This window comes from Pongo abelii, chromosome 12 (assembly GCF_028885655.2).
Source record: "Pongo abelii isolate AG06213 chromosome 12, NHGRI_mPonAbe1-v2.0_pri, whole genome shotgun sequence".
NCBI lineage: Eukaryota > Metazoa > Chordata > Mammalia > Primates > Hominidae > Pongo > Pongo abelii.
Window position 1 is genome coordinate 102,184,067 of NC_071997.2, and position 21,083 is coordinate 102,205,149.

General features: G+C 36.8%; 1 protein-coding gene and 1 long non-coding RNA gene across 10 annotated transcripts in view; one reads left to right on the forward strand and one right to left on the reverse strand.

The window, feature by feature from the left end:
* The window catches only part of LOC129057730 (uncharacterized), a 30,338-nt gene extending 11,558 nt beyond the window's left edge, over window positions 1–18,780 (forward strand). The window contains exons 3-4 of the long non-coding RNA XR_008522469.2: window positions 1,369–1,605; window positions 17,167–18,780. This is a non-coding gene — a long non-coding RNA (uncharacterized LOC129057730). The remainder of the gene's footprint in view (window positions 1–1,368; window positions 1,606–17,166) is intronic.
* LCLAT1 (lysocardiolipin acyltransferase 1) overlaps window positions 1–21,083 on the reverse strand; it is a 196,509-nt gene that overhangs the window by 33,942 nt on the left and 141,484 nt on the right. The window lies entirely within an intron of this gene.

Below are 21,083 nucleotides of genomic sequence, written 5' to 3' on the forward strand. Positions count from 1 at the left end.
TTATGCACACAAAAAGGCTATCCTGGTATAACACATGCATAAACTAGTTCCTTGAGATTTAGAAGAAACTGGGTCTTCACTATGGAAAATACATTCTAAAAGAATCAAGTGGTTGTGGAAAAACAAGTATCAGAATAGAGTTCAAAGCCATTCTCACGAATATATGGGGACTTAATATATGATAAAGGTAACATCACAAATCAATGGAGAATAACAGATTAAGTACACAGTGTTGGAGAAAAATAAAACCAGATCCTCACACCAAACAACACATGTAAAGGACTCCAGATAGACAAAGCTGAAATGTAAAAAATTATACAATTAACAAAAGAAAATGGAGACCAAGTAACAAGGAAGGTTTTTAAAAACCAGACTTCAAGAGCATAGGTCGTAAGACAAAAACTTTTTAATTTGATTACACCAGGAATTTCTGTTCAATGAATACATAATAAAATAGATCATACCTGCAATGTCTAAAATTGAACAAGGGATTATATCTAGAACATAAGAACTAGTGCAAATTAACAAGTCACTATAGTAATCCCAATAGAAATACAGACAAGATATAAATAGGCAATGAATAGATAAGGAAACCCAGAAAATGTCAGGCATGTGAAAATCCTTTGTAATCAGACAAAACCAAATTAAAATATACCTATTTGACTGGCAAAGAGTAGAAAGCTGGATAATACCAAGTGTTCATAGGAATGAGAGGAAACAGGCACCCTTGTGCATTGCCAGTGGGTGTTTAGAGGGGAGTATCTATTATCTAGTATAATTTGGGGCTGGTCAACTTAAGGTTACCAAACCCTATGACTCAGCAGTTCTACTCTTGGACATACAACTATGTGTCACTTGATGGGGATATGTTCTGAGAGATGTGTCTTTAGGTAATTTTTTTGTCATGGGAACATCATAGAGCATACTCACACAAACCTAGACAGTATATAGTCTACGACATACCTAGGCTATATGGTATGGCCTATTGCTCCTAGGCTACAAACCTGTACAGCATGTTACTGTACTGAATATTGTTGGCAGTTGTAACATAATGCTAAGTATTTGTGTGTCTAAACATAAAAAAGGTATGGTAAAAATACAGTATAAAAGATAAAAAATAGTATACCTCTAAAGGGCACTTACCATGAATGGAGTCTGCAGGACTGGAAGTTGCTCTGGGTGAGTCAGTGAGTGAGGGTGAGTGAATGTGAAGGCCTAGGACATCACTGTACACTACTGTAGACTTTATAAACACTGTACACTTAGGCTACACTAAATTTATTTAAAAACTTTCATCAATAATAAGTCAACCTTAGCTTACTGTAACTTTTTTACTCTAAACTTCTAAATTTTTTTTTTTTTTTTGAGATGGAGTCTCACTCTGTCACCCAAGCTGGAGTGCAAGCAACATCCGCCTCCCGGGTTCAAGCTATTCTCCTGCCTCAGCCTCCCAAGGAGATGGGAATACAGGCGCCTGCCACCACGCCCAGCTAATTTTTGTATTTTTAGTAGAGACAAGGTTTCAACTTGTTGGCCAGGCTAGTCTTGAACTCCCGACCTCAGGTGATCCACCTACCTCGGGCTCCCAAAGTGCTGGGATTACAGGTGTGAGTAAACTTCTAAATGTTTAAAACTTGACTCTTTATAACACTTCGCTTAAAACACAAACCTATTGTACAGTTGTACAAAAAGATTTTCTTTCTATCCTGATTCCATAACCTTTAATTATAAAAACTTTTTTAAAAAAAATTTTGTTAAAAACTAAGACACACACACACACACACACACACACACACACACACACACACACAAGCCTAGGCCTACACAGGGTCAGGATCATTAATATCACTGTCTTCACCTCCACATCTTGTCCCACTGCAAGGTCTTCAGAGGTAATAACAAGCATGGAGCTGTCACGTCCTATGAGAGCAATGCCTTCTTCTGGAATACCTCCTGAAGGACCTGCCTGAGGCTGTTTCACTGCTTTTACTATAAGCAGAAGGAATACACTCAAATAACAATAAAAAGTATAGTACAGTAACTATGTAAATCAGTAACATAGTCATTTATTGTCATTACTTACAGTATATAATTTTATGTGCTACTGTTTTACACAACTGGCAGCATAGTGGTTTGCACAACCAGGTTTGTGATGATGTCACTAGGTGATAGGAATTTTCTAGCTCCATTATGATCTTATGAGACTGCCATCATAATGTGGTTTGCCACTAACTAGAACGTCATTATGTGTTGCATGACTGTATATCCCAAAGGAATTCTTACACAGGTACACAAGAAGACATCTATAAGGATATTTCCTTGGCCAGGCGTGGTGGCTCACGCCTGTAATCCCAGCACTTTGGGAGGCTGAGGTGGGTGGATCATGAGGTCAGGAGATCGAGACCATCCTGGCTAACATGGTGAAACCCCGTCTCTACTAAAAATACAAAAAAATTAGCCGGGCGTGGTAGCGGACGCCTGTAGTCCCAGCTACACAATTGTTGAACTAATATACATTCCCACCAACAATGTAAAAGCATTCCTCTCACTCCACAGCCTTGCCAGCATCTGTTGTTTCATGACTTTTAAATAATTGCCATTTGGACTGGTGTGAGATGGTATCTCATTGTGGTTTTGATTTGCATTTCTCTGATGATCAGTGATGTTGAGCTTTTTTTCATGTTTATTAGCCATATAAATGTCTTCTTTTGAGAAGTGTCTGTTCATGTCCCTTGCCCACTTTTTTAATGGGGTTTTTTTTTCTTGTAAGTTTGTGTTGTTTCTTGTTGACTCTGAATATTAGACCTTTGTCAGATGGATAGATCGCAAAAAATGTCTGTTTGCTCTGATGATAGTTTCTTTTGCTGTACAGAAGCCCTTTAGTTTAATCAGATCCCATTTGTCAATTTTTGCTTTTGTTGCAATTGCTTTTGTCATCTTCATCATGAAATCTTTGCCCATGCTTATGTCCTGAATGGTACTGCCTAGATTTTTTTCTAGGGTTTTTATAGTTTTGGGTTTTTCATTTAAGTCTTTAATCCATCTTGAGTTAATTTTTGTATAAGATGTAAGGAATGGGTCCAGTTTCAGTTTTCTGCATATGGCTAGCCAGTTCTCCCAGCACCATTTATTAAATAGGGAATCCTTTCCCCATTGCTTGTTTTTGTCCCCATTGCTGTTTGGATATTATGATTGAATTTAAATTAGAAAATATGGCTGTGTGCAAACACGTTTAGGTTAGCAAGTAGTCTCTGTAAATCTCTGCACTACAAATGCTTAATTTAAAATAGTTAAGGCAATACACACAAACATTTTACTCTTTTTTCTAAAGCACTGTCCTAAAACTGGTGGGAAGTTACTGTACTTTGGAAAACACTACAATGGTTTTATCAGAATGACCCATGTTAACTGTGTTACAGGTCCATGTAATGTAACCATTAAAAGGGAGCATAGAGATCATCTAGTGCAACCTCTCAGCTGTGTGTGAGGGCGGCAAGGACAGAGATGCCTTGAGGCGGCCTTTTTCCTGGCAGGCAGCTCTAATTTGTAGAAATGCTCTTATTACCCAAGGAAATTTGTCAAAGATCAGATGGCTGTAGTTGCGCGGACTTATTCCTGAGTTCTCTATTCTGTTCCATTGGTCTATGTGTCTGTTTTTGTAACAGTACCATGCTATTTTGGTTACTGTAGCCCTGTAATATAGTTTGAAGTCAGGTAATGTGATGCCTCCAGCTTTGTTCTTTTTGCTTAAGATTGTCTTGGCTATATGGGCTCTTTGTTGGTTCCATATGAATTTTAAAAGAGTTTTTTCTAATTCTATGAAGAATGTCAATGGCAGTTTAATGGGAATAGCATTGAATCTATAAATTGCTTTGGGCAGTATGGCCATTTTCACGATATTGATTCTTTCAATCCATGAGCATGGAATGTTTTTCCATTTGTTTGTGTCCTCTCTGATTTCCTTGAGCAGTGATTTGTAGTTCTCCTTGAAGTGGTCCTTTACTTCCCTCGCTCTGCCTCCTGCCTGATCAACAGAGTGGGGAGTGGGGAGCATTAGATTCTCATGGTAGCAAGAACCCTCCTGTGAACTGTGCAAGTGAGGGATCTAGGTTGTGTGCTCCTTATAAGAATCTAACTAATGCCTGATGATCTGAGGTGGAACAGTTTCATTCCGAAACCATCCCCCGACTCCCTCCCTGATCCGTGGACAAATGGTCTTCCGCAAAACCAGTCCCTGGTGCCAAAAAGGTTGGGGACCACTGACATAAAAGATTTACTCATCCATTTCTCTATTAGGTGCTAGATTCATTCTGATCATTTGCTGCAACTGCTATTATACCTTTCTTTCTTTAAAGGTGCAGCTTCAGAGTTGTAGGAGGGGAAATGTATATTTCACTCTTAGTGAGAATTATGTCACTGATGAAATTAAGCTTTCTCAGAATTCTTTTAAAATTCATTTTAGGCTGAAATTGCCTTACATATCTAAATGTTTGAACACTTTCTTAAACACTAAAGCAGTTCTTAACAGCAATACAAAGAGAAAGTCTGAATAAACTAAAAACAATATGCAAATTGGTCTGCTTTAGAATAAATCTGCATACAGTGTCCTGCATTGGTACATTGTACAAAGGGAATTAAAGCCATGAAATTAACATTTTAATGAAGCAGACAGACTACTGATGTCAAGACTACTCACTGATTGCAGCTTCCAGGTGGCCTAATGAGATGAAAATGAAGTTTATACCTTTAGCTGGTCTAAGTAAGGGCTGTTTGGATATTATGATTGAATTTAAATTAGAAAATACGGCTGTGTGCAAACACGTTTAGGTTAGCAAGTAGTCTCTGTAAATCTCCACACTATAAATGCTTAATTTAAAATAGTTAAGGCAATACACACAAACATTTTGCTCTTTTTTCTAAAGCACTGTCCTAAAACTGGTGGGAAGTTACTGTACTTTGGAAAACACTACAATGGTTTTATCAGAATGACCCATGTTAACTGTGTTACAGGTCCTTGTAATGTAACCATTAAAAGGGAGCATGGAGATCATCTAGTGCAACCTCCCACCTGTGTGTGAGGACGGCAAGGACAGAGATGCCTTGAGGTGGCCTTTTTCCTGGCAGGCAGCTCTAATTTGTAGAAATGCTCTTATTACCCAAGGAAATTTGAGGCTGAAGTTTATCGCTCTGGGACTCCCACTCCTTAGTTTGTCCTCTAAAAACAAACAGTATGATGCTTTTAACTTTTGTGGGTAACAATCCTTCAAATATTAAAGCACGGGTCAGCAAAGTACAGCCCATGGACCAGTTCCACCTGTGTTTGTACAACTTGAGAGCTACGAATGATGTTTACATATTTTATTTTTTTTTGAGACGGAGTCTCGCTCTGTCGCCCAGGCTGGAGTGCAGTGGTACCATCTTGGCTCACTGGATTTTTACATTTTTTAAATGGCCAGGGAAAAAAAGCAAAAGTATAATTTTATTTCATACACCTGGAAGTCCTATGAAATTTAAATTTCAATGTCCATAAATAAAGTTTTATTGGAACACATACTCATTCATTCATTTGCAGTACAACAGAATTAAGTAGTTTGGAAAGTGACCATATGGCCTGCACAGCCTAAAATATTTACTACCTGGCCATCTACAGAAAACACTTACCAATGCTGATTAAAAGACAGCTAGACAGCTGTCAAATCTTCTCTTAGTCGTCTTTTCTCTAAGCTAAGAAGTCACAGTCCCAAAGAACATAGAAGAGATTTCCAGGCTACTGGATGCATTCCAATTATCCCTGTCCCTTGCAAGTTGCTGAGGCATGGGAAGAGGGGGCTGAAGGGTCACACTGTTGTAGCCCCAAAATGACACTTATTACATCTGCTCTCTGGCCAGAGTTAGTTGTGCCCTAATCTAAAGGGCACTTGGGGACATGTGCTTCTGCTGTCCCCAGCAAAGAGAGAAGAACTATTTTCTTCCATGGTCCAAATATAGTTATATCATAATTCTTGGTAAGTTCAATATTTAGTGTTTATATTATACAGCCAGGTAAATATTCACAGTATAATTATGTAGTAGCAATTACATTTCTTATTCCACAAATCATTTTTCCCTGGTTAATAATTACCTTATTTTTCTCTTTGCTTAATTTTCTAGAGACCTGTCACTAATTCATCCCCAAACTCTCTGCTAGAAGTACAAATCTCCTTCCCATACATTCAAATATGTCAGATGATCTATCACTTTCATCTTCTTGGGACCATTCTTCCTGGAACCCTTCATGTCCCTACTCTGATCAGGACTACAATCTTACATGCTTGTTGCACAGCTGTCATCCTTGGATCCTCCTTCAACATAATAATCCTGGAGATTCTATTCATATGTTGTTTTCCTTGTTTCCTAAATTCTCTGTCACCCTTTTTGGTTTACTCTTTTGTTACAATACATCCTTGAACAGTTCCCCAAGAAAGGTGCAAAGGAGATCTTGAATGTTTGAAAATGCCTATTCTGTCCTTTCATTTGACTGAGAATTTGAGTATGCTCAGAATTCTCAGTTGGAAACCATTTTCCTTCCAAAAAAAAAAAAAAAGCAAAAATTGAAGGTTTCCTCCACTTTTTCTACCAGTGTTGCCTTGGACAATGTGACATCATTCTAGGTTTTGATCTCTTTGGAAGCTTTTAGGATCCTTGCTTTGTTGCTGGTCTGAAATTTAATGATGATTATAATCTGTGATAGGTCTTTTTCTTTCACTGTATTGTATCTCTAGACACTCTAGGTTTTTTAAAAATTCTAAAATTATTCATTGAATAATTTCTTGCTAATTTATTCTCTGTGGCAAAGAGAAAACAATTCTCTGAGTGTTTGTTCTGTGCCAGATACTGTGCCACATATATTTTAAATTTCTTACATATGTTGCATTATATATTAATGCTAAATTTCTTAGATATATTATTTCACTGAAGCAGCACAATAAGAATGTTAGGTAAAGCTTTATTATTCTCATTTACCAAGGGGATGTTAAATATACCACCCTAGGTCACACAGCTAATAAGACATGGAATTATGATTCTAACTCAATTCTTTCCAGTTCTCAAATCCATGCTGTGAATTACTGTTCCACTGTTCCTGGAAGAAAGCTGTACAATCCCCATTTCTAGACATCTTCTTATCTTTGTCTAAATGTATATGTATTCAATCAAAAGACAGGGATGGGAAGCCAGGGCTGAGCTAATACTGAGCTAGTGTGAAGAGCAGCACTCCAGGATCAACCTGCTGTCAAAGTAAATGGTCATGATGCTTAAACTTTCCACCATTAGAAACACTCCTTTATTTCACACCATTAAAATAAAAGCTGATATTAAATGTGCATAATATATAGAGAGGAAGAAAAAAAATCACTAGGAAGGAACTGATTAATCTATGAAAAACCTGAAAGAAATGAGACAGAGAAGTGATGATTTTGGATGGGACAGAGTACAAAACAATTCCCAGTGCAGGTGTGTCTAGGCGGAAGTCTAAGACGGCCAAACAACAGCAGGATCTCAGTCAATGATGGGAATTACTGAAAGGGTAAGGTGGGGACCTCTGAAACAAAATTCACATTGTAGCCATTTTACCAAAGGCTGGCTTCCTGAAAATTTCTCAAAGTTCTCTATAACTCTTAGAGTTAAAATACTTTGGATCTGGTATTCTGGGGCAGAAGGAATGAACTATAACTCCTCCTAGTGTGCATCTTCCAATTTGCTGGAAAGATCTAGTAAGATACACAGTGCAGAAAATGTCTGGTTTTAAAAGCTCAGCAATCTATCTGCTACACTGTTAACACAGCTACAAGCAGCATCTTTCTCAAACACACTTATCACCCCATTATTTGCCAATGAAAGCCCTACAGGTCTTTCATCCACTTGTCTATTTGATTAAATCTAACTATAGCCTGCCACCTGAAATCCTATTGAGAAAGAAGCTGGGTGAAAAACAACCAAGTCTCCTACGTAACAAAAGGAAAGTCTGTCAAATGCCTCTTCCCCTCATCATATCTAGGCAGCCCAGTGTTGGAGTTGGTCCCAAATGTGATTTGTTCTCAATTTTATACTATTTCTTTATTGGACTGTTTTGAAGTTTTTATAGTTTAACAATCTATACATATCGATCTATATATATCTATTGATTGATATATATCTATAGGATCCTTGTTTTGTTGTAGATAAATACATCTATCTATAGATATATATGACATGCCAATTAAATTATACTATTTATGGAGAACTTATATGCAACATTTATGTCACTTTGTTGGTATATCTCTGGCATTGCATTAAAGAAAGTAAACCTGCCAAAAAAGTGCTTTCATTAAAACATATTTGTTTTCTACATCTATTAATCTTGGGATCTGAAGCTTGCACTACTGACCATGAGTCTGTACTAAATTAGTCATATTCGTGTGAATACTGAACGTATTTGTTGGTGGGATATTAACTGGCCCACATGGGATTAAACCCACAATCTTGGTCTTATTGGTCCTTAACCAAAATAATTAATACACTGAAGTGAAGTTAGTGTTCTGCTTCGTTGTTTTACCACTTTAATAATTATGTTCACTTACAAAGCAACTTAGTGTTGAAAAATGGCCTAGAAATATTACAACAGCTCTTGGCATGTAGAAAAGTGATAACATACAGTATTCAAATTTAGAATCCCAAAATTCAGGAGCTCTTTTGCAAAACTATACAGATTATTTGAAACCCTTGTTATAAATATCACCTTGTTAATATGGGTAATAATGAACTTCACTGAGTTAAAGGAGTATGTTCTAACCCAATGCAAAGAAGCTAAGAACCATGATAAAATATTACAGGAGCTGTTAACCAGAATAACCAGTTTAGAGATGAACATAAATGATCTGATGGAGCTGAAAAGCACAACACACAAACTTCACAATGCAACCACAAGTATCCATAGCTGAACAGATCAAACGGAGGAAAGGATCTCAGAGCTTGAAGACTATGATGTTGCTGAAATAAGACAGGCATTTAAGGTTAGAGAAAAAAGAATGAAAAGAAACGAACAAAACCTCCAAGAACTATGGGATTATATAAAAAGACTGAACCTACGACTGACTAAGAACTGGAACCGAGTTGGAAAACATACTTTAAGATATAATCCAGGAGAACTTCCCCGACCTAGCAAGACGGGCCAACATTCAAATCTCAGGAAATCCAGAGAACCCCAGTAAGATACTCCATTAGAAGTACATCATAGACCAAGACACATAATCATCAGATTCTCTAAGGTCAAAATGAAGGAAAAAATGATAAGGGCAGCCAGAGAGAAAGGCCAGGCCACCTACTAAGGGGAAGGCCATCAGATTCTCAGCGGAAACCCTACAAGCCAGAAGGGACTTGGGGCCAGTATTCAACATTCTTAAAGAAAAGAATTTCCAACCCAGAATTTCATATCTGACCAAACTTAAGCTTCATAAGCAAAGGAGAAATAAAACCCTTTACAGACAAGCAGATGCTGAGGGAATCTGTCACAACCAGGCCTGCCTTGCAAGAACTCCTGAAGGAAGCACTAAACATGGAAAGGAGGAACTGTTACCAACCACTACAAAAACACACTGAAGTACACAGAGCAATGACACTATGAAACAACTACATTAACAAGTCTGCAAAATAACCAGCCAGCATTATGATGACAGGGTCGAATTCAAACATATTACCTTAAATGTAAATGGGTTAAATGCCCCAATTAAAAGACACAAAATGGCAAGCTAGATAAAAAGACAAGACCCATCTCACATGCAAAGACATACATAGGCTCAAAATAAAGGGATGGAGGAAAATTTACCAAGCAAATGGAAAGCAGAAAAAAGCAGGGCTTGTAATACTAGTTGCTGACAAAACAGACTTTAAACCAACAAAGATCAAAACAGACAAAGAAGGGCATTATATAATGATAAAGGGTTCAATTTAACAAGAAGAGCTAACTATCCTAAATATATATGCACTCAATACAGGAGCACCCAGTTTCATAAAACAAGGTCTTAGAGACCTACGAAGAGACTTAGACTCTCAACACAGTAATAGTGGGAGACTTTAACACCCCTGACAGATCAAGAGAGAAAATTAACAAAGATATTTAGGACTTGAACTCAGCTCTAGATCAAGTGGATCTGATAGATATCTACACAACTCTCCACCACAAAACAACAGAATATACATTCTTCTCAGCGCCACATGGCACTTGCTCTAAAATAGACCACATAATTGGAAGTAAAACACTCCTCAGCAAGTGCAAAAGTACTGAAATCATAACAGTCTCTCAGACCACAGCACAATCAAATTAGAACTCAGATTAAGAAACTCACTCAAAGGCCAGGTGCAGTGGCTCATGTCCGTAATCCCAGCACTTTAGGAGGCTGAGGTGGGCAGATCACTTGAGGTCAGGAGTTTGAGACCAGCCTGGCCAACATGGTGAAACCCCATCTCTACTAAAAATACAAAAATTAGCCTGGCATGCTGGTGCATGTCTGTATTCCCAGCTACTTGGGAGGCTGAGGCAGGAGAATAACTTGAACCGGGAGGCGGAGGTTGCAGTGAGCCGAGATCACGCCACTGCACTCTAGCCTGGGCCTCAGAGTGAGACTTTATCTCAAAAAAAAAAAAAAAGAAAAGAAAAGAAAAGAAAAAAAAAGAAACTCACTCAAAACCATACAACTACATGGAAATTGAACAACTTGCTCCTGAATGACTCCTGGGTAAATAATGAAATTGAGGCAGAAATCAAGAAGTTCTTTGAAATCAATAAGAACAAAGAGATAATGTACTAGAATCTCGAACACAGCTAAAGCAGTGTTAAGAGGGAAATTTATAGCACTAAATGCCCACATTAAGCTAGAAAGATCTCAAATCAACATCCTAACATCACAACTAAAAGAACTAGAGAACCAAGAGCAAACAAACTCCAAAGCTAGCAGAAGACAAGAAATAGCCAAGATCAGAGCGGAAGTGAAGGACACAGAGATATGAAAAACACTTCAAAAATAAAAACAAATCAATGAATCCACAAGCTGGTTTTTTGAAAAAGTTAATAAAATAGACTGCTAGCTAGACTAATCAAGAAGAAAAACGAGAAGAATCAAATAGACACAATACAAAATGATACAGGGATATCACCACTGACCCCACTGAAATACAACCATCAGAGAATACTATAAACACCTCTGCAAATTAAAAAAAAAAAAAAAAGAAAGAAAATCTAGAAGAAATGGATAAATTCTTGGACACATACACCCTCCCAAGACTGAACCAGAAAGAAGTTGAATCCCTGAATAGACCAATAACGAGTTCTGAAATTGAGGCAGAAATAAATAACCTACCAACCAAAAAAAACCCAGGACCAGACAGATTTACAGCTGAATTCTACCAGAGATACAAAGAGGAGCTGGGTACCATTTCTTCCAAAACTATTCCAAATAATTGAAAAGGAGGGACCCCTCCCTAACTCATTTTATGAGGTCAGTATTATCCTGATACCAAAACTGGGCAGAGATATATCAAAAAAAGAAAACTTCAGGCCAATATCCCTGATGAACATCGATGCAGAAATCCTCAATAAAATACTGGCAAACTGAAACCAGCAGCCTATCAAAAAACTTATCCACCATGATCAAGTTGACTTCATCCCCAGGATGCAAGGTTGGTTCAACATAATGCAAATCAACAAATGTAATTCATCACATAAACAGAACTAAGGACAAATAGTTATCTCAATAGATTCAGAGAAGGCCTTTGATAAAATTCAACATTCCTTCATGTTCAAAACTCTCAATAAACTAGATAAGGAATGTACCTCAAAATAATAATAGCTGTTTATGACAAACTCACAGCCAGTATTACACTGAATAGGCAAAAGCTGGAAGCATTCCCCTTGAAAAACCAGCATAAACAAGGATGCCCTCTCTCACCACTCCTATTCAACCTAGTAATGGAAGTTCTGACCAAGGCAATCAGGCAAGAGAAAGAAACAAAGGGTATCTACATAGGAAGAGAGGAAGCCAAATTGTCTTTGTTTGCAGATGACATCATCCTGTATCTAGAAAACCCCACTGCCTCAGCCCAAAAGCTTCTTAAGCTGTTAAGCAACTTCAGCAAAGTCTCAGGATACAAAATCAATGTGCAAAAGTCACAAGCATTCCTATACACCAACAATAGACAAGCAGAGAGCCAAATCATAAATGAATTCCCATTCACGACTGATAACAAAGAGAACAAAATACCTAGGAATACAGCCAGCGAGGGAAGTAAAGGATCACTTCAAGGAGAACTACAAATCACTGCTCAAGGAAATCAGAGAGGACACAAACAAATGGAAAAACATTCCATGCTCATGGACTGAAAGAATCAATATTGTGAAAATGGCCATACTGCCCAAAGCAATTTACAGATTCAATGCTATTCCCATTAAACTGCCATGGACATTCTTCATAGAATTAGAAAAAACTCTTTTAAAATTCATATGGAACCAACAAAGAGCCCATATAGCCAAGACAATCTTAAGCAAAAAGAACAAAGCTGGAGGCATCACATTACCTGACTTCAAACTATACTACAGGGCTACAGTAACCAAAATAGCATGGTACTGTTACAAAAACAGACACATAGACCAATGGAACAGAATAGAGAACTCAGGAATAAGTCCGCGCAACTACAGCCATCTGATCTTTGACAAACCTGACAAAAACAAGCAATGGGGAAAGGATTCCCTATTTAATAAATGGTGCTGGGAGAACTGGCTAGCCATATGCAGAAAACTGAAACTGGACCCCTTCCTTACACCTTATACAAAAATTAACTCAAGATGGATTAAAGACTTAAATGAAAAACCCAAAACTATAAAAACCCCTAGAAAAAAATCTAGGCAATATCATTCAGGACATAAGCATGGGCAAAGATTTCATGATGAAGATGACAAAAGCAATTGCAACAAAAGCAGAAATTGACAAATGGGATCTGATTAAACTAAAGGGCTTCTGTACAGCAAAAGAAACTATCATCAGAGCAAACAGACATTCTACAGAATGGGAGAAAATTTTTGCGATCTATCCATCTGACAAAGGTCTAATATTCAGAGTCAACAAGAAACTTATACAAATTTACAAGAAAAAAAAAACCCATTAAAAAAGTGGGCAAGGGACATGAACAGACACTTCTCAAAAGAAGACATTCATATGGCTAATAAACTTATGAAAAAAAGCTCAACATCACTGATCATCAGAGAAATGCAAATCAAAACCACAATGAGATACCATCTCACACCAGTCCAAATGGCAATTATTTAAAAGTCATGAAACAACAGATGCTGGCAAGGGCTGTGGAGTGAGAGGAATGCTTTTACATTGTTGGTGGGAATGTAAATTAGTTCAACCATTGTGGAAGGCAGTGTGGCGATTCCTCAAAGACCTAGAACCAGAAATGCCATTTGACCCAGCAATCCCACTACTCGATATAGACCCAATGGGCCATAAATCATTCTATTATAAAGATACATGCACGCATATATTTACTGCAGCACTAGTCACAATAGCAAAGACACAGAATCAGCCTAAATTCCCATCAATGATAGACTAAAGAAAATGTGGTAAATATACACCATGGAATACTATGTTGTCATAAATAGGAGTGAGATCATGTCCTTTGCAGGGACATGGATACAGCTGGAAGCCATTATCCTCAGCAAACTAACACAGGAACAGAAAACACTACATGTTCTCACTTGTAAGTGGGAGCTGAACAACGAGAACGTATGGACACAGGGGAACAACACACAACACACACTGGGGCCTGTCGTGGGTGGGAGTGGGGAAAGCATCAGGAAAAACAGCTAATGCATGCTGGGCTTAATACTTAGGTGATGGGTTGATAGGTGCAGCAAACCACCATGGCACACATTTTCCTATGTAACAAACCTGCACACCCTGCACATGTACCCTGGAACTTAAAATAAAATTACCCTGATATAAAGAAACCTCACATTTTCAATGTATCTATTAAGTTCAGCAAAAGCTCAAAGCAGCTAGGTGCTGAAGGATACTGGTTAAGAATGAAACAGGGAGGAATGGGTGAGAAAGGCATTGCAAACCAGAGCACAGGTTCTGGTTGGGAATGGCCATAATGTGTTCAGGAGGCACTAAGAATCCAAGTTGAGCAGAATAGGAATAAGGTGGAGGCGTCTTGATAGCTCAATAATGCTTGGCACATAATTACACTCAAGACATTAGTGATTTGAATGAATTACTAAAGCCTAAGAGAAGAAAACGTCTGGGTCCACTATAAAAATCAAAAAGAGGGCAGATCTAAGATAAAGACATGGAATGGGGGAAAAAAAAAAAACCCCACAAAGGATAGTGGTCAGGAGGGCTGCTTTAAACCAGTAATAACATATTACAGAGCAGTCCCTAGAAAGAAAAGAGGTAAGAGACTAGAGAGTGAGTTTCAGTGTTAAGAAACGGGTATGTACCAGACAACACAGGGAAAACTGATTCAAGTTTCAACGAATAAAGGATACATAATAAATCTCTTATTCACAAAAAGGCTATGATTAAAATTAATGTTTAAAAAACATAAATGAGAAGGAAAAGGGTAAAGACAAAACCAATAAAGTCAATAGGCAATTATTTCTGGAGACCAGCATAACTGAATGGGATAGGCTTTAGGCATATGATTTACTGGGAAAATATAGGTATATATTAAAATAATGCTTATTTTATACTTTAGTAAAATATTTGAGGGTTATACAGCAAGATTTAAATGTAGCATAAACTTTGTAGATGCCTTTAAAAATATCCAATAAAATCTGCTTGGTTGTTGTTACCTAGAGAAGTATTAATTATGCATTGTTTCATTTAAATTAACGTGGAACTCCTGAGAGGAGAAGAGAAAAAAAGACTACAATTTTATACATTGTGCTGAGATATAAGAGACCCTCCTACATAATACTTAATCCAATAGTGGTAACTGGCCACTTTGGTGTAAACACCTGGAAACTCTGGTTGTGAAGATGTGTGTATACACACATACACATGCACATACACACAATTAAAGGAATCTTAGTCACGCAGAGCTAAATGAAACAGCAATAAAACTTGATGCAAATTAAGAAAACAAGCCAAAAAAGAAGGAATTCATAAAAGATCTCTAATCAAGGATCACACTCATCTAATCAATTCTCTAACAGAAACAGATACTTGATAAAGGAAGTAGAATAAATGCTTGGAGGAGACTCTAGGTGGTGGGTGTATGGGTGTTTGCTGTAAGCCTCTTTGAACTTTGCTATATGTTTGAAAATTTTCCCATTAAAGTATCGGAAAAAACTATATGAATCAGTAGAATTGAATATGGAGAAAAACATGTATTCTGGCAGGAACAAGTTTATGAAACTTGATTTTTAAAAATTTTTATTAGAATAACATACAGACTAAAAATAACATAGATTAAAAGGTCAAACAGCACAATAAAGCTTATAATGAAAAAGAAAAGGCTCCTAGCACATCTCTGAGTTTCCAGGCCCTAAAAACAAGTGTAAAACTATGAAAACTTTATTAAAACATAAAACCTATATTACATTTCTTATGTAATTTTTTTAGTGTATAGATGGAATAAAATGAATTGGGGAGTCAGTGGAATGATAAAATTTTAGAATTAGAATTTTACATGTCTTTTTTTTTGTTTTTTTTGAGACAGGATCTCTCTCTGTTGCTCGAGGTGGAGTGCAGTGGCGCAATCACAGCTCACTGCAGCCTCCACCTCCCGGGCTCAAGCAATCCTCCTGCTTCAGCCTCCCAAGTAGTAGGGACTACTAATTAAACCTTTAATCTATGGCCATTCAATACCAAGAATAGGACATTTAAAAGCTCTTTAAATGGATTAATTAGAAAGAAGAGAAACTATTTTCCAGTTCATACTTTTACAAGAATCTATGTTACTTCAAGTATAGTTTATTAAAGAAAAGTGCTAGTAGTATTACCCAAAGCAATTTGCAGGTTAATATAATCCCTATCAAAATACAAATAACATTCTTCACAGAAATAGAAAACACAATACTAAAATTTGTATGGAATCACAAAAGACCCTGCATAGCTAAGCAATCCTAAGCAAAAAGAACAAAGCTGGAGGCACCACACTGCTTGATTTCAAATTATGCTGCAAAGCTAGAGTAACCCAAACAACATGGTACTGGTAGAAAAACAGATGCATAGATCAATCAGTATGTCAAAGAGATGACTGCACTCTCATGTTTATTGCAGCACTATTCACAACAGCCAAGATACGGACTTAACCTGTCTATCAACGGATGAATGGGTAAAGAAAATGTATTCCATATATATAATGAAATATTATTCAGCCATAAAAAAGAATGGAATTCTGTCATTTGCAGCAACATAGATGGAACTGGAAGTAATCATATTAAAATAAGTCAAGCACAGAGAGACAAAATATCTCACATTCTTACTTGTATGTGGGTGCTAAAAAGGTGGATCTCATGGAGGCAGAGAGCAGAATTATGGTTACCAGAGGCTGGCAAGGGAAGGGGAAGGTCAGGAGGGATGTAGAGAAGTTGGTTAAGATGTACAAAAATAGTTAGAAGGAGTAAGTTCTAGTATGGTAGGGAAATTATAGTTAATAATGTATTGCATATATTTAAAATAGCTAGAAGGCAAGAATTATTAATAAATGTTTCTAATGCGAAAAGATAAATGTTTAAGGTGACAGTCCAATTATTCTGAGTTGATTGTTACACTGTATACAGTTATCAAAATATCACATGTGCCCCCAAAAATACATACAACTGTTACATATCAATAATAATTTTTAAAAAGTGTTAGTAGCAGATTGGTGAATAACAGGTCCTATTGGACCTACTTTAATAAGTAGATGATTATTTGTAATCAATGTATAACTAAATATATTTAAATAGATGCTACTAAAATGTATGTAATGGATTAAACAGTCTTCAGCAGTTTTAATCAAATTGTTACTCTGCTTAGCAACTCTGTCTTTGAAATGATATGATATCTCAGTTCAGTTTTATAAACAACATAATTCATTTTCAATCGAGAAACTGACATTAATAGGACTTTACTATATATTAATATATCTCTTTTTTTTCTTTAGACAGGGTCTTGCTCTGTCACCCAGGCTGGAGTATGGTGGTGCAATCGCGGCTCACTGCAGCCTCGACCTCCCGAGCAAGCTCAAGCCATCCTCTCACCTCAACCTCCCGTGTAGCTGGGATTACAGGCATGTGCCACCATGCCTGGCTAATATTTTATTATTTGTAGAGACAGGGTCTCCCTATGTTGCCCAGTTTGGATGAATCTAAGTTAGGAAAGAAAAATATGCTTTCCTATCAAGTGAATTGGTTTTTCAATTTTCCTTTCCATGCTCGAGTTTTGGTTCATTTCTTTGATGTTCTGTCAGTGTCCTTCAAAGGTGCATGTTGGAATATGGGAAACAGATTGAAGAGGGCAAAAAGGTTGACACTATCCATTCATTCACATTTATGGAGTGCTTAGTAAGTACCAAGTCCTGCGCTAGGGCTGGGATCACAAAGATGAACAATACCTCTCATGACATTAACAGTCTGGTAGGGGAGGTAAGCTTGTAAATAAACAAATTATTATACTATGTGATGAGGACAACAATGTAAAAATGTAGAAGATATAGGAACATTCAAAGGAAGGAGTGACTAACTATGGTAGAAGGGGTGAGGCAAGAAAGTTTCTAAGAAGGGCAATAACCAAGCCAATTTTCAAGGTGTATAGGTATTCAGCTCTGGACTAGATAGTATTTGAGGCAAAGGGATAAGCAAAGAAAGCTGAAATAGTGTGCAGGGTGTTATTAACTGTTCACATGTCTGTCTCCCTTAATAGACTGTGGGCTCTAGTCTATTAGGGAAGACATGTCTATGTTTTATTAACTTTGGTTTTTTCAGAGCCTGGTTACAGCAGGTGGTCAATAAAACTTTGTAGGAATGATTATTCTATCAGTAATGTAACACACATAACATGAATGTATAGAACAGTTGTTTCTAAGAGTTGGAGACAATAATTTAAAAATTAAACATACTACTTAAAGTCAAAAAAATAAATTCTAAAAGCACTCTTTCATTTGTTGACCTTAAAGGATGCAACATAAATATTGTACTTAAGGCCAATGCTAAACTCAAAGCTCAGCAGCTGAAAATTATCCTTAAACAGTTCATTAGTAATAATTTTGGTGATGTATGGAACACTACTAGGGTAGTCTTGGTACTGAGCTAGGCTCTTCACGCAGAAGTCATTTGTTCATGACAGTAATCCCGAAGCAGGTATCTTCATTTTACAGATGTGATGGGGTAGTTTAGCAAGTTGATCACTATACTCTAGTTTGGAAAGTAACATTATTTTCCTCAATAGCTATATCATTTAGTTCCAATTTCAGTTGTACAAACTGTTTTTCTAATGCCCTAAACTGCAAAAGTCACAATACATGTATCAGCTCTCCAATTTTACCTCGAAGTTGAAGGATTGAAAAGAGGGAACATTTAGGACATCAGAACAGCTTTGATGTTACAAATCATGCGGTGTATTTCATTTGTGATATCTAGTCTTGGCTAGGCATTTCTTTGCTGGTTATTAGTACTTAGTATTTATTTTAATGATATTTAGTGCCTTTGAACTTTGTTTTATTTGTGTAAAAATAAAGTAACCTGGCCCTTTTCCATGCTCAAGTATCAGAGTTTTCTATGTATATTTAATATATTTCCATGCCACTATCTGTTGCTAAATAATTAGTTTCTGAAACTCTTACTGAGTTTCAAACAGTGAAACATAAGATGATCTGTTTTAATGTCAAGTTTCCATTCCAAAGTAAATATGTAATTTGCTTCTTCATTTCCGTCCTCCCTGTAAAAGCCATGCCTCATCACTCCCAGAATATAATAATATATATACATATTATATATATATATTATATGTCCACCTTCACATAAGAATGGGTAATAAATAGGTTTACTGCCTTTTGGTAGGGTAAATAAAATCTTTTATTCCTTCTAATTAATTCTTCACTTCTTTTTATAAATCAAGTGATTTCCCTGCCATCTATAAAGTTGTTTCAGCCAGGGAATAACTAATCAACTATTGTTTCCTATTTCAAAAAAAAAAATCTATCAGAAGCCCTAGTTAGAGTATTTTAAAGTCAATGATGGAAGTTTAAATAGCTGGGAAAAATTATTTTTAAGTGATATTTCAAGACACACCTTCACTCACAAATGTTCTGAAATCACTAGGCGTTTATTTAAATGAAGGCCTTTCCTAAGCAGAAGGATCCAGAATTCTTATGGACATAACAGATTCTAAAAAACTTCTCTAGATAAAGTCTGAGTAGAATGATCATGTAAATGAAAATGAAATGTACCAGAAAGGCAACACTGAAGGCAGACAGATGTCCTTGAGTAAGGAGACATGATTATCACCTCTTTCAAAATTCCATAAAATAGAATTTAAAATGCCATAAAGAAGGAAGAAAAACTTAGTCTAAATCACCTCTTGGATGCTTTGATTTACCCTTTTCAAACACTGGATGAATGGAAAAAAAGTCCTGGCCTATTACTAAACATTGGTCAAAGACATGAGTAGGAGCAGCAGCAGACCCAAAGAAAACGAACTCAAAGATTAGTAGGTAAAAGTTCACCACTCATAATTGGATACTTTAGTATGCTTTGAATATCAAAGATAAAATACACAACATTATAAATAAAAGCTATCTGTGTGTATACACATTTGTGTTTTTCATTTGCTTTTCAAGAAGATACCCTATGTACTAAGTACATTCAATTCACTCCAATAACACTAGTGCTTAAAGACACCTCATCAACAGTTTTACAACTTAGGAATCAGATGAACAGGAGAAAGACATTCTTATTCTGTTGTATGTCTAATTTACATTTTCAGTAGGCAAGTGTCTCTCTGGATGACAGCAATACACTGTCCTGTTTCTCTCCTTTTTTTTTCCCCCTCAACATGACATCCTTCAGTCACTCTCCTGATTTAGGATAAACATATTCGTTATCCACCTTTTTCTCAATTCATCCAATTGAAAATAAAGTCAGCATCCAGCTATGTTGGACAGTACTCTAACACAACATCCTAGAGGAACTATTGTAATTGTGTTGTATACAACTCCCCTACCAAAGAGGACACATTTTGTTCTCAATAAAACTAAACATGGAACAATATTTCAACTGGAAGACATTATTTAATATTTAAAAAAATGTTTTGTGAAGTTTACTGTCATGAAAGAACTATGGCTGTAGGAAGTCCCAAGTGAACCTAACTGGAATTTAATATCTGATGAACTGGAAAGCAGGCCAATTTGCTAATGGGTCAATGCCAAATAACCAATTTGCAGAATTTACAAAATGTACTCTTTACCAAAATCTTGTCTATCAAGTTTATAGCAATTCATAATGTTAAGATTTTTTTCAATAACCTTTGAAGTTTTCTGCAATTTTATTTGACTGGATTTCATTACAGCTGAACAAAACCAGGGCAGAAAGTGGCAGGGCGCTGTGGCTCACGCCTGTAATGCCAGCACTCTAGGAGACCGAGACGGGTGGATCACCTGAGGTAGGGAGTTCAAGATCAGCCTGATCAACATGAAGAAACCCTGTCTTGACTAAAAACACAAAATTAGCCAGGTGTGGTGGCACGTGCCTGTAATCCCAGCTACTCGGGAGGCTGAGGCAGGAGAATTGTTTGAACCCGGGAGACGGAGGTTGCAGTGAGCTGAGATAGTGCCATTGTACTCCAGCCTGGGCAACAATAGTGAAATTCCGTCTCAAAAAAACAAAAAAACAAAACAACAACAACAAAAATAACAAAAACAAACTAAGGCACAAAGAGAAGAGGAGAGTCTGAGGCCTCAGAGTCTGATTAGGAATTTTGGCTCCTAACTGCTCTAACGATATCTGCAATATAAATTTTCATCCACTCTCCTCATCCCCATGTATGTGCATGAATGATATGGCAGTGAGGAAGAGGCCTCTGAAG